Source organism: Lepisosteus oculatus, chromosome 20 (assembly GCF_040954835.1).
Source record: "Lepisosteus oculatus isolate fLepOcu1 chromosome 20, fLepOcu1.hap2, whole genome shotgun sequence".
Lineage (NCBI taxonomy): Eukaryota > Metazoa > Chordata > Actinopteri > Semionotiformes > Lepisosteidae > Lepisosteus > Lepisosteus oculatus.
In genome coordinates, this window is record NC_090715.1 from 3,476,253 (window position 1) to 3,490,192 (window position 13,940).

Sequence of the window (13,940 nt, forward strand, 5' to 3'; positions counted from 1 at the left end):
GCACTGTGATACTGTATGTGCCAACAGAAGATTGATCCATAAGTAGGAGAAATCTACCTCTCAATGAATCCCTTGTAGCACATTTAATTCCCTAAGGAACATGCACTGGAAGAAAGCCTGATCTTGGAGAAAAGAAAGAAATGGATGTGCAGATTAATATTATAAACTGTAATATTCCCTCTGCAGCATCTGCAGGCTCAAGGGATTATATGGTTCCCCAGTGATTACTCAATGGGACAAGAGGCTGCAAGTCCAAAACCTTTTAATCTTCACAGAGGGCACCCACCACACCCCTCCTTCAGTGGGTGTCTGGCGTTGCAAAATGCGAAGAAATATCTGTGCAGTCAGATCTGCTCGTGTGAAAGGGTTCATTCTAAATTTGTTCTTTGCAGAGAGATATCTGTTGTGACTCTCAGTGTGTGGAGTAACTGAAAAAATGGGGATAACCACTGTCAATAATGATGTGCTATGCGTGGAAATGTTTGTGTGAGTTTTAATCATATGCAATGATCCCTCCTGGATACCCATTTATGTCAACACCAGAGACTGACCAAGGTTGGACCCAGGTTATAAGAAGCCTTTCAGGATGCCTGAAAAACAGGAAAATGCACTTTTGAGTTTTATGGAAATTGGCTGTTTTGTAATAAATGAAAACCCCTTTCAAACCTTCACAGAACTGCGCAGTGACTTCATGCAACCCTTTACACTTCAAGCCCTCTCCTAACATCTGGATGTTTTGGAAATCCTGCCCAGAACGTACATTCAGCTCCATGATAAAAAAAAATACAGACATCCAATAAAGAAGCTTCAAAGGAGGAACAATGTGACTAACAGAGTGAGACATTTTTTAAATCAAGATCCAACTAAAAACATCCTGAGTGGAAGGCGGAAAACTGTTTCCAAACGGCCCGTGTACCTTCATGTCAGAAAAAGAACAAAGCCGAAAAGTCCAAACTGATCAGCGCACGGATAGGCGCCAGCTACTCGCCATAGTATTTTCTTGTTAGAGAAGCTGGTCACCTCACCCTCACCATTCCGAGATCTCGAATGCAAATGAAAAAAGGAATCGCACCCCCCCGGGCAAGAAAGGGTATTTTCGGCCGGTGGGGTGTCTTTAAACAAGTTAGGGTTTATTGAAACAAGTGTGCCTGACAGATACTGGGGTGCAAGCCTGAGGAATGGACACCGGGGAACCGGCTGAATTCAGCCACCGCGCTTCCGCTGGCAGCAGGCAGACGCCGGCGGAGACTCGGGGGAGGAAGTTTCGGGGAGAAGTCATCTTACGACGGAGGACGTGGCGATTTCCTCGGCACCTTTCGCGTAACAGAAAACAAACCATTGACTTCGTCAGCACGCGATAGCAATAAGGAGAGCTAATTAAGGACAGACCGTGGGGGGGAGCAAGAACTGACTTTATCAATGAGTTAAAAAAAGTGAGCTGAATCAAGCCTCTCATGTTGAAAGTTATTAAAGAGGAATTCGCCTCCGACATGCTGTGCTGTTGAACTTGACTTCTTTTTTTACATAAAAATGTAGCACTGTTTCCATTTCTGCCTCAGCCAAACTCTCACACAGTGAAGGACTGAGCACATTTGTATAAAAATCAGCGGGGTGTTTCCCTGCTTTAAAAATAATTGTTGCCTTTGTCGACGGCCATGGACTCCGGCTTGATCTGAACACGGAGCAGGAAGGACTGCTTAGCCCCCGCAGAGCTGCAGACTGGAGCCGATCCTGGTTCAAAGGGGAAGGGAATTCTCTGACGGGATGCCCCTAATGAATTTTCCAGTGGGCTGCTTCCGATCTGCGTGTGCTAATCGTCAATTAAGCCCACGATGGGTCGCGTTCAGTCGCGCACAAACAAGCGAACGCACTGTTCAGAAATATCAAACGTCAAAGGGCATTTACCTAAAATGAAACTGCGTTTCCAAGTCCAAAAACGGGCCTGTTGTTCTCATTAACTTGTCTCATTCGGTTCAGATATAAAATGTGTACACTTGAAATCATTAATAAAAATACAATCTAAGTCTCCTGTTACATAAAACCCAGATCTTGCAGTTTATTCCTGTGGGTGAAGTTTGTTTTATACCACCAGATGTGCTCCTTGCAAATGTCTTTACCTTATAAAGGTCATTTTGCAAAACTGTCAAAGATAAAATGTTAGTCATGACCCTTTAAGATTGATAGCAAAAAAATAATCCGTAAGATTATATTTGTGTTATTGAGAACTACGAAGGGCGCAAGTGACTGGCTAACGTGTACAGAGAAAGTGAGACTCACTGATCTCTTCTCCTTGCTTCGTTAATGTTGTTCCCAAGTTTTTGAGTTAATCTAGTCAAGTACAGTACAACATGAATCTCCATTAAAATCTAGCATCCCGGCCTGTGATATATAGTTACTTCGCTACAATTCAGAAAGCTATTTTATAATCGTTTTAAATCAATCTAAAACCTTACAATGTTTTTTTTGCTTTTCCATTAAGAAGAACTCTGCCCTTCTCCTCATTTACATGAGTTCAATACAATTATTGTATAGCCCTGTTATGCGAGGAAATTTAAAAACCGAGATGAAGCAATCAGTTCCTGCATTCTTACCAGACTCTTTTTCACCCTTTAGATTTATTCATGATCTTTAAGTTGCGTCTAAATGAGAAAGTTTTTCCTAGGCATAATGTTGCACTGAATGTCAGAAATCCTGTATCGTACATTTAGAAAATTCCTCCAGATCACATTACTTCCTTTTCGATTCTTTAATTCATGTATTTGCCATGAAGTGCATTCCGTTTTTGCTCCTGCTATAAAATAACGTTCTCAGTAAAGCGCGCACTTTGATTGGAAAGTGCCCGTTTTCTCTGTGTGTAATAGCCATCTTTGTGATTATGCGTTACAAATTGCCCTTTACTGTTCGAAAAGATTTCGTGCAGGTGGCAGGACCCGTCTGGAGGATTAAAAAGGGCAAAGCGATTTGAATCACTTTCTAAATAACATTTAAGCACCATCCAGGAAACATCCCAATTTATAATCCTTGAGATATATCATTATTGGGATAATACCGCAGATGAATTACTTTGCATACACTCGCCGTCAGAAGCTGACCCGGCACTATCCAGGATGACACCTTTCTGAAGCCTGAAGAATTCATTTTCATTTTCCAACTCAACACCTCTAATCAACATGCCTTATTGTGACAAAGAGTTCATTGTTGCTGTTCAAATTGCTGTTACTGCTGTGCTCCGCTATTAGAAATCAGGGACACAGTCAGTGAATGGGAACTTCGGGCTCGTAACATGAAATGTAAAATGAACTACATAAATTAAATCTATCATTATATAGGGGAAATTAATAACTTTGACAAATCACAATGTCATCTTTACACCTATTAAATGCGAGCTTGCTATAGCCAAGAAATGTGAATTAAGTTAATTGCAGATTTTTGCTTGATTCATTTGTGTCGTTGTTAATATGAGACCCGCAGATTGTAAACTATCGCCGAGGAAATAAAAACATTTATTTGGGGGAATAATGTGTATTTCATAGACTAAACTTTTATGAGTTATACCCGTAACACTGTCATGCTTTAACCAAGTGAGAGATGTTTTTCAATCAACAATCTTTTTCAAAGCCTGAAAAGAGCTTTGTTATAGTGTTTAAAAGAAGCTGTTTATTTCAACAAACTCTAAACGAACACACCATTTTCTCCACTTATTTCGGGTGTAATCAAAATACGCGTGTATTTTTGTGCTTGGTTTGCGAGAAACTAACGTTAAGGAAGAAAAGAAGATTAGTTTCACCTATATCTGGAACATCAGCACTGTTCTCAGCACACTGCTTTTCCCCAAGCCTAAAAATGCTTCTGGAGAAAGCAAATGTAGAAACACAAATATTAATACAGAGAGGAAACACGCGTCAACTACCAGCCACGCATCACTGTTCTATAAGGCAAAACACCACGGATGTGAGCCGGGGCTGTGTTAATGGTTAATATGGAAAAAGCCCAGCGATTCTTGGAAAAGTAATCACCACAGCCTTGTTACCAGGGACTGAATATGGGTCAACAGCTGCATTTTGGATGGGTATCACTTCTTAAATGATTTAGCACACTGAGCAGAGGACACGATGCAATTTCATACGTCAGTGACATTCAGAAACCAGTACCTGTCCAATTTTTATTCTGCACAGCTCGCTGTCATAATCACACAGCAAGACAAACATTATTCCTACTGGGAGAAATAAATGTCCCTGATATATTACAGAGATATAAAAATAATGCACGGGATTATATTTTGATACTAGTTGTTATTTACTCATACTTGTATAACACAAAACACCTGCCTCCCTTTCCAATGCAATCCTAGGATTAATCTTACTAAGACTTAATACATACAGATGGTCAAACAGGAAAAATTAGAAAAAAATATGAAATATTAATATATTCTTCTTGTATAATATGAAATATGATTCATCCACTAAAAGATTATAGCTTGATGTATTACTGTACTTAGGAAGGAGACAAAGTTAATTTCTTCCTAGGCCAAAATGTTATTGGCAAGATCCTAGGAATAATAATAATTCTTCTGAGAACCATATAAATTAAACTAAAGGCCTCTGTTCTCTTTGCATATTAATGGTGTAGGTTAGAGGAGTCACCCATTCACACAGTCACATTTTTTACACCGCAGATACAATACCAGAGTAACAAAACCCCTTGCATCTCAGTGTGACTGGCATCTAATTTTTTTCTTCTGAAAAGAAAAAAGGAGAATGCTCAAACTATATCTAGTAAGAATAAAAAAAATCAAATGGATGCATTTCAGCAATGCAGTGCATGAGCACTCTGTATCTTGTTCTTCTGTGGTCCTGAAAACTCTCCAACCGCAGTTCAAAAACCTAGAAATGCCACCGGGAATACATTTTATTTAAAAATTGTCCAAATTGTCAGCTGAAAGGAAAACCGATACTGTAATTTCGTGCAGTGATTCCCAGGTCTCAAGAGGGTTAAGGTGCCCCACTTCCTGACAGGGGTCTTTTTCAATATCCTGGAAATGTGCATTGCTTCAAGAGGTAGTTTGTTGTCTGGCACTTAAAAGCTAAAAAGCACAAGACCTCTAGGCAACAGGTCTACGTCGCAACAAGACCCAAGATCACAGGCCAGAGAAATGAGGAGAGGCAACACAGTAGTCCAGCAATCACATTACTAACTCAGGCTGACTTCCAGACCAGCACTGGTACTACCAGGGCTCTGCTACAATGTGCAGTGCTGTCAGCTACAATAACACTAGGGAGGGTTTCTTTGACAGTCCTATTTTGTCCCTCTTTGTCAATCAAATGTAGCAGAGAGTCAATAAGAAGCGCCAATACTTTTTGAGGAAGGTGAGTTGACTCTAGGGCATGTTTTCTTAACATGACTTCGACATAATGAAGCTGAAATATTCCCCTTGGTGTACAAGATCAGGTGGCAGAGATTATTCTTTTTTGGGGGAACACATTTAAACTCATGGGAGACCAAAGGCACTATAATAGCAACATTTATAAGCTGTACATAAGCATTTGGGATATGTGGAGCCACATTAAATCACAACCTCGACCTATCAGCTGAACATAAATCTCTAACCAAATAGTCTGTTTTTGTGTGATGAATCTTTTTGTCACTGATTAAGCTCCAGGAAGGCATTTATAAATTGAGAGGACACAGTTTCTCTTTTCCAAGGATAGAGAATTTTAAATATATATTGCATATGTGAAATGTTACGTTAAAGTATTAAAAGCCTGTGGTCAGAAACTGAAACATCTCATTATTTTATGTATTTGATCATTTCATTTTACTTACAGGATAAAAAATCTGGCCTGTTACGATCTGAAGACAGGAAATAAGTATTTATAGGGATCATTCCCTATGTAACTCACGGGGCTGCCATATTTAGGATTAAAAAAATTCCTCTTTCCAGGAAGTGGTTTAATAAAGTGACTGGTGGAGCTTGCTTTAAACACTTCACATTTCGGTAAAGAGATTTAAGTTTAAAAAAACAGCGTCAAGCTCATATTGAACCCAGCTGTTGAAACTTGGCATTTGATGTAAAGCGGATGTGCTATAGATACACATTAAATCAAATCAAATTTAGCCCACATTGTGTTCACGTCCAAAGCAGATTAGCAGTGCTTACCTGAATGTATTACACTATCCCTGAATCCCAGCAATCCAGCTCAGCCGCAAGACTCTGTAAGACATTAAAACAACCTGAGAGACAGGCAGCAGGTCAGAAAACACTTATTTACTCTGATGAACTCATCTAAGACTTAGGAGAGACAACATGCTATTAAGCTACAGCTTATGATTTTAATAAATTAGTGCCAGGCAGGTAATAAGGTGGACAGCAAGGACCATGTTTCCCAGACAAACTCCATTGTTTTCCACTTAGGATTCTGGCTCGAATGAAAAGGTCCAGAGAAAATCCCTCTCACAGAAATGAGGCCAGCAGGACCTGACGTCCATATTTCAGAACGAACGACCAGCAGACAGGAAGTGCCATTTTTCTTACTATTGGCTCTAGAAAGAAAACATTCACAAGATTACAAATGAAAAATGTTGCCATCGTGTGCCAAATTAGGCTATCTTATTTTGGGTCACTAAATATGTAGCATTTTCATTAGGATGAATTTCATTAGGATTTAGACATGAGTACTGCATTTGGCTTTTGAACCTTATTATAATGGCTCTGCTCTCCTCCCCGCTGAGAGCTGGTGTGTGGTGAGCATTCTGGAGGTCTATGGCTGCTGTCGCATCATCCAGGTGGGGCTGCACATTGGTGGTGGTTGAGGGGATCCCCATTACCTGTAAAGCGCTTTGGCTTTCCCAGCAAAAGTGGAGTGTCCAGAAAAGCGCTATATAAGTGTAAGCAATTATTATTATTATTATTTAATTACTGATATATGGCCTTAAAAATCAATTTGGAACTTATTTCTTATTTTTAGGTCACGCCATAAGTGTCTAACAAGTGTCTTTTTCAGGGGCAAAGAAAAGTAGAAAGAATAATAAGAACAGGAACAGGAACAAGAACAAGAACAAGAACAGCATTCTCCCTTATGTATGTAGAAGTAAGGACGAGTTGTCTCCCTTATCTATCACATATACAATAAACCTATTACTTGTTCCTTTGCAGCCTACGCATGCTGATGCAGCTACCCACCTGAATAAATATTGATAGCCTCACCCTCAGTTTCCAAGAAGAAGATATTTTAGATATTGGTATTTATATCTAAAATAAAATAATAATACATTTTTTTTTACTATTGCCCACAAATAACTCATAATCTGAACTACCTTAGATCTAATTGTGTAATTGGTTACTGAACAAACGAGGTGAAATTCAGCTGGGGTTCCTATGGAGAAATAAGTGTGTGAGGTTTTGTTACCGCTAGGAACAAATCCTGCATCCAGAGAAGAACAGCCCATTCAATGTAGGAGTGTGTTAAGAATTGGGGTCATGCATTTCTGTGATGAAGATAACATGATGGTAAACCACACTGAAATAAATGATTACTTTTATACAACCAGTTTCCACAAAGCCATAAAATGTAATGATTTTTCTAAGGTTTTTCTTTAATTCCTGGAAATTCCTAATACAAAATGAGCTATCATGTGAAGGGTAATCAGATATTGTGAGAATCCACTTCAATATTTCAAGGTAGCTAAATGCAATAGTCTGGAGTACATACAGTATATAGTCTGGAATATATATATATTTCATGCCAGCATGTTTAAATAGTTCAAGATACTCTACCTTGAAACTACCAAGTACAAGATGTCTTATCTACATAAGACATCTTGAAATATAATCAAATTTTAGGCATAATGACTGAAACAGCATATACTGTAAGTCACATTTACTCCACTTCATTTTTATACATTGGGTTTTTAAACTGTGGATCAATTCAACTTCTATATATTTCCAATACATACTTTTACTATATATGACATATTTACTTTTTAGATAAGTAAAAGAACAAACCTATCTAAAAAAATGCTACTGCTTTTATCCAGAATAAAAATCTTATTTTTTTAAAAAGACTTTGGCTCCATCTTAGACTGAAAACCATTCCTACCTATTGCTTATGCGATTTGAACTCCATCCAAGCATTTCTTTTATTTTCCCATTCAAACTAAGGACGTTATAAATACCAATGCATTCAGATACAGTAACGGTGCTAAACGAATTCACGAACAAAAGCACATTTACTTTGCATTTCCAGTGCGCTGCCACTGTGTGGTGCCACCAAATTAAACTGCAAGTGCATCTTATAAGACGCACAAATCATTTACATGCTGTTCTCATCAAAAGCATTTCTTTTCATTCCCTCCGAGATTTTCTGCTGATCTGAGTTTCCAATTGCATTTTGAAGTACTACAGCTAACCTTTTCAATTGCCAAGAATGTGATTAATTTTTTAAATACAGCTGTTGACCTATTATTGAGAGAACGGAGCAGTGCCACAGGAGACATGAATCTCTTCATAGAGTAGAATGGAACTAGTTATTTCATCTGTGTTTACAACCTGACATTAAAAGAAATCCAAAAACATAAATAACAAATAATTCGGCTAATCTTGTTTTGGGGCAGCATTCTTATGCAAATGTCACTCAAAACTTGTGCTTCCAAAGCTAAAATCGTCTGCTGCCTCTTCTCTTTCTCTGTCACTTCAGAGAAATAAGATACACCACAATCTAGTATTGTACCACGAATTACAATGTACAGCTAATGTTGTGTTTGCCCAGATTCCTAATGCACTAATAAATAAAATATGCTAAAGATAATGGATTTATGTTCAATATTTTATCATTACATTAGTGAAGGGTGATATAATATGCATCATGCCAACTGGTAACAAACTACTTAGGAAATGTAAGTTAATTTTTTAAATGATTTATTAGTGGAGATAATGCAGCCCGTCTTTCTTTAGCAATTTCCATTCTGTATTTTCTGTCATGCGTTATTGCACACTTCTTGTTAAACCTGCTGGCATTAAAAAACTGTACGACATAATGGCTAATTACCATAAATGATGCTTTGCTTTGGCTGTCGCTGTGCTAACACACTCTATCTCCCCTTGCAGGTGGCGCGGCTCATGGCATGTCACTCCAGAGTTTAAACACTCACACCTGCTGTGCTTTTGCACCGTTTCTACTGAACATATTGCACTCATATAGGAGACCTGCTGTGATTTACATAGCATTCCCAGGGACTCAGCGTCCTGAATCCAGCCCTGCTAGAGAGTGAAGCAGCAGACACTGGGTGGCGTCATTATGCAGTATTAGCCTGGTTTGTCCTTATTTTCATTCTTTCCCCCCATTGCTAATGCTTGTGTAATTTTACAGCTGATGATCTGGTAATGTTCTCTGAAATGGTGGTTTAACTCCGCAGGCTGTCCTGTGTGCCACAGCTTGATAAACCAGGCTGCATCTCACTCGCAATGGATGGGCAGAGAAAAGGAGAAACAACATCCAGTGCTGTTCCCAGCATTCCCAAAAATACCCATCATACCCTAGGGAAAATACCCATCAAAGCACTGGAGACCAGACCATTCGCCTGGGTATCAAGCCTCTCCTATCTCCCCACTGTGCGATCACTACACAGTACAGGACCAGGCAGAGCTGGGATACATGGTCACCCATCAGTGCTCAATCATCCTGTGAATGGAGCACTTCAAACTGCAGGCAAGAGCAAAACAGAAGGGTATAGTGTAGTGGGGAAGAGGGGTTTGCAGACAGTGATTAGACTGAGCTTGTAAAATCCAGGTGTGGATGGGCATCTAAGGGCTGACCAGTCAAAGCTCTTGGACAATGACTGCAGAGTAGGTCTGGGTTTAACTGCGAGAAGCTGGCTAGAAGCAGAGTCACACACAGACAGAAGCACACACACTCCAGAGCATGTAAGTCAAGCCTATCTAAAAGATTCCAGGCAGTCAGCAAAACAGAATAAAGGAACAATTTACATGCAAATCAAAGTTTACCATTTCAATCTCTTTATGTCTGTTCTCTGTAAATTTACATTCATATCCACACAGACATTCACTTAGCGGGAATCAACTTTATACATTCTAACATTTTCAATTTTAAATGAAAGTATAGATGTACATTTAATCTGCAGCTGGCCTAGCTGCTCTCTAAAATCAAGAGAGATTGTTCTGTGTCAGTTGAAGGAAACAACAGCATGTATCACAGCATGAAATAAAGCTATTCTCTGCAGTGACAAGTCTAGGATATTATAGTCAAATAGATATTACATTTATTTTGAAGTTGCAACAGCCTGCTATAAAAAATTAACTGTTCTCTAAGTCAGATTGGGAATTAGGTCTTTGAGAGATACTGCACAATCTTGTGTTGCAGTCATTCATCTTCCAATTCTTTCTTATTTCCATGCTTTTCTTATTAAAAGCTCACATCAATATTTTATCAAGATTAATCCTCCATAATAAAAGAAAAAGAAGACAAGGGGAGTCCAATCTGATTTTTTTTCTACCTCAATAGATTCATAAACTGAACAGTAAATACAACAGTAAATGTCATATTCTACCACAGGAGGGCAGTGTGTTAGATCTGGCTAGCTCTCTTGATCAGAGTTTATTTCCAGCATTCACTTTCTGAATCTATTGACTTATTTTCTGGCATTTGCCCTGTAAATCTCACCACAGCTGGATAATACCTCATTTTTGGGATGTTCTGTGAGCATATTAGACATTTAAAGAATTGATTAAATCAGCTTTCAGGTGAAGAAGCTCTATTTGATCAGCCCAGTGCGGTGGGGATTATACTAAAGCAATTACTGTGGAGCATAAAGACATAAAGCTGTTATGGCGGCAAAGTGGCCAACATTGCTGCCTTGCAGTGCTGCGGCTCTGGGTTCAATATCTAGGATGCTGTCTGTGTGGAGATTGCATGTTCTCCCCTTGTTCGTGTGGGCTTGCTCGAGGTGCTCCAGTTTCCACCCACAGTCCAGACACACTGGTAGGTTAATCGACTACTGGGAAAACTGGCCCTGGAGTGTGTGTGTGTGTGTGTGTGTGTGTGTGTGTGTGTGTGTGTGTGTGTGTGTGTGTGTGTGTCCAGGGTGTACTCGGGCTTGTGCTCATTGACAGTGTCTGGCTCGCCCACAAGCCTGAATGAAGAAGGGGTTCGAAAATGGATGGGTGGATAAAAACATAAGATAAGATCACTTTATTAGCCATATTCAATTTCTTGCATTAGGAATTTGTCTTTTCGCAGACCCCAGCTTGCTCTCCATGAGACACACAGACAGGGAGAGAAGCTTGGGGTCAGGGCGCAGGGTCAACCATTTATACAGCACCCCTGGAGCAGCAGGGGTTAAGGCCCCAAGGAAGGTTAAAAACAAGATACCTAACCATGACCTAACCCATTCAGTAGATAGTAGTTAATTCAATTGAAGATCTCTTCCAGCCTTTTCTCGAAAGCAGCTCATCTCAGCAGCCATATCACCCTGCAACTCACAACTGGCAGCCCAGGTGTGAGCCTGGTCGGTACCTGGATGGGAGACCTCCTGGGAAAAACTAAGGTTGCTGCTGGAAGAGGTGTTGGTGGGGCCAGCAGGGGGCGCTCACCCTGCAGTCTGTGTGGGTTCTAATGCCCCAGTATAGTGACAGGGACACCATACTGTAAAAGAGGTGCTGTCCTTCAGATGAGACATTAAACGAACGTCCTGACTCTCTGTGGTCATTAAAATTCCCAGGGTGTTTCTGGAAAAGAGTAGGGGTGTAACCCCGGCGTCCTGGCCAAATTTCCCCCTGGTCCTTACCAATCATGGCCTCCTAATAATCCCCCTCTATGAACTGGCTTCATCACTCTGTTCTCCTCCCCACTGATAGCTGGTGTGTAGTGAGTGTACTGGTGCACTCTGGCTGCCATTGCATCATTCAGGTGGGGCTGCACACTGGTGGTGGTGGAGGAGAGTCCCCAGTACCTGTAAAGCACTTAAAGTGGAGTATCTTTAAGCTTTTGTTGAAAACTCTAAGTTGTCGTTTAGTACAGTAGTTGTCTAGTAGTTGCCGTTTAACTTAGTAGTCACACTAAGTTGTCGTTAGCTGCAAAGGAACAAGTAATAGGTTTATTCCATTCTGAAAGGAGAAGAAAGAAAACACAGCGTTTCGGCCGTGGACCATGGAATAAACCTGTTACTTGTTCCTTTGCCGCCTACGCATGCTGACGCAGCTCCTCACCTAAGCTGTCGTTATGCAGCTGCTGAGAATTCGCTGGTAATGATGCCATAAGACCGCCAGATGGCACATGTGCACTTTAAAATATTTTCCTCCAGTTTTAAGTTTTAGCTTTTGATCATCAGGACATCACCAAGCCCAGATCCTAATTATATTTTGAAATGCCACAGTACAAAAACGTACTTATTTATTTTAGAAAGGGCGGGTGACAATTGTCCCAAATTTAGATGAAAAAAAACAATACGCGGTTAACTGCTTCTGTCAAGCTTGCCAACAGATGCCAATTAAGCCATTTCATAATGGGCTCACCAGACTATCACTGGAGATGACTACCTGATATGAGACTAAACAGTTAATTGGTTGTTTTCAATATTGGTGCCGATGTCGGCGGTCAGGATCGTGTTAGTGGATGCTGCACATTGGTGGTGGTGGTGGAGGGGAGTGCCCATTACCGGTAAAGCGCTTTGAGTGGAGTGTCCAGAAAGTGCTACATCAGTGTAAGCAATATAGATTTTAAACTTTGCGCAACACTAAGTAAACTGAAAAAAAAAGCAGAACAAAAAACGAATTAGGAAAAAAAAAAGTACGGTGCAGAAAAACCGAGCCCGCTACGTCCACGCTGAAATCTGATCCACTTCAACGCCTGAAGCCAAAATTCAATCAGTAACACATTTTTGGAAGAAAGAAGCTTAGTTTTTCTCCATGACAACAGGCTCTCCATCAACAGCAAGCAGAAACACTGAAGACTATACCAGGGGAAAATTACTGGGGAGCTCTGGGGAAGAAATCTAATAAGAACGGTGTTTAGAGACGCTCTGTTTCAACATTTGAGTTGCCCACTCCTCGTAGAAACGCAGCAGCATTCCGTGTTCAGACATCAGTACTCAATCCTACCGGCCTGGTGTGAGTTTCATAACGCGGACAGCAGTAAAACAAACAGAAACAACTGCCGCAAAAAAACTGAGAGAAACGTCTGCGGAAACTTCACTAGTTATGCTCTTCTGTTATTCCTAATCAAACTGTCCCGATTCCCAATTTTACTTCATAGCTGGGTCTTTGTTTATTTTTACAGACATTTCTCTTTGTTTCCAAGTGCCTACACAACTCTTCCTGAGACATCTACTAGTTAGTGCTCTGAATGTTTAATTCATTATATTGTAGGGCGAATGAAACTGTATTCCAAGACCACAGGCCGAGTCGAACCCGAAGTTTCACGACTACATATCCCAGAACACCGCCTGACGTTTTCTTTAAAAATAAGGCTGCTGGTGGTTACGCGTTGTCAGTGAATCACTGCGGCCCGAAAAAATCCCCATTCTAACGAATCATGAAGGCGGTCTATGATATATTTATTATTTGACAGGATAGTAAAAGTAGTTACTGATGTGTGTGGGAGGGGTCACAATTAAAATTTCCGCCGTTTTTGTTTGGGGCTCCTTAATCAAGTCATATGCTCACCCTAAATCATCTAGAAACACATCGCTTTGCTCTGTATTCTTGCCTTTTTGTAGTTGGAGAAATGTCCTGTTTCCGAAGTCATTTTTCAGCGGTCAACAGCCGCGGTCGTGCGCTGGATGCGCTGCAGTGCAGCCTGGTTTTCCTCAGATAGGCACTTTTCTTGGCCACGGCTGGTCTGCATTCCCAAATCTCCCGTCCCTGGTGGCCGCGTCTCCGATTTCATTCCCCAAAATTTTCTGGGAACTGGAGACTGCGCAGTGAGGGC

General features: G+C 40.5%; 1 long non-coding RNA gene across 1 annotated transcript in view; it reads right to left on the reverse strand.

Annotated features, from left to right (window-relative positions):
• The window catches only part of LOC107080052 (uncharacterized), a 49,678-nt gene extending 35,915 nt beyond the window's left edge, over nt 1-13,763 (reverse strand). Inside the window, exons 1-2 of the long non-coding RNA XR_011182798.1 lie at nt 13,676-13,763; nt 6,158-6,211 (exon numbers count right to left, since the gene is read on the reverse strand). This is a non-coding gene — a long non-coding RNA (uncharacterized lncRNA). The remainder of the gene's footprint in view (nt 1-6,157; nt 6,212-13,675) is intronic.
• Nucleotides 13,764-13,940: the final 177 nt, after the last annotated feature.